Source organism: Octodon degus, unplaced genomic scaffold (assembly GCF_000260255.1).
Source record: "Octodon degus isolate 3935 unplaced genomic scaffold, OctDeg1.0 scaffold00017, whole genome shotgun sequence".
NCBI classification, from domain to species: Eukaryota; Metazoa; Chordata; class Mammalia; order Rodentia; family Octodontidae; genus Octodon; species Octodon degus.
The window spans coordinates 1,399,498-1,400,576 of NW_004524593.1; the positions used below are offsets into that span (position 1 = coordinate 1,399,498).

General features: G+C 36.8%; 1 pseudogene; it reads left to right on the top strand.

Annotated features, from left to right (window-relative positions):
- Nucleotides 1-577: 577 nt before the first annotated feature.
- Nucleotides 578-1,079, top strand: LOC101586721 (annotated as a pseudogene).

Consider the following 1,079-nt stretch of genomic DNA (forward strand, 5'->3'; position numbering starts at 1 on the left):
CATATCTTAGCTACTCTTCCCTCATTGCTGGGACAAAATACCTAACACCCAAAGTTAAGGAACAAAAGATTTATTTAACTCACAGTTTGTAGAGGTTTCAGTCCATAAAAGCTAGCACCAAAGCAGGGTGGCAGAGCAGAAGGACAATGGACAATAGTCAGAAGACATCAAAAAGCAACAAGAATAAAAAGAGGGGAAACAAAACACTCCAAAAAATCATTAAATGGGACTTCATCTTTTTGAAAAGTTTCTATACATCAAAAGAAATCACACAGTAAAAAGGAAACCCATGAATTGGGGAATTAAAATTTATGCAACTGTCCCTCAAACAAAGGCCTTCTGTCCAGAACATATATAATTTTTAAAAATCAAGCCCCCAAAATTCAAATACCTAATTAAAAAATGGGCATCTGAGATCAATATACATTTCTCTGATGAAGAAATACAAATGGCAAATAAATATATGAAAAATGTTAAGCATCATTGGTCATTTGAGAAGTGCAAATTAAAACAACACTGATATTCCATCTCACCCCAGAAAGAATGGATATCATCAAGAAGTCATCCATTGTGGCTGGTCGGATGGCGGATGAGGAAGAGGATCCTACCTTTGAGGAGGAAAATGAAGAAATTGGAGGAGGTGCTGAAGGTGGACAGGGTAAAAGAAAGAGACTTTTTTCCAAAGAATTACGATGTATGATGTATGGGTTTGGAGATGACCAGAATCCGTATACTAAGTCAGTGGATATTCTTGAAGACCCTGTCATAGAGTTCATCACTGAGATGACTCACAAGGCAATGTCCATTGGAAGACAAGGTCGAGTACAAGTCAAAGATATCATCTTCTTGATTCGAAAGGACCCAAGGAAGTTTGCTAGGGTTAAAGACTTGCTTACTATGAATGAAGAACTGAAATGAGCTAAAAAAGCATTTGATGAAGCAAACTATGGGTCTTGACACCCTTTGTGCTTTCTGAAATTTTGTCATCTCTGGAAACCATATACAACTTTATTTTCTACAGTAATGTCCTGATGTTTAGGCATGTACATGAGAGGAAGAAACAAAGTTTTCAGCCTTTA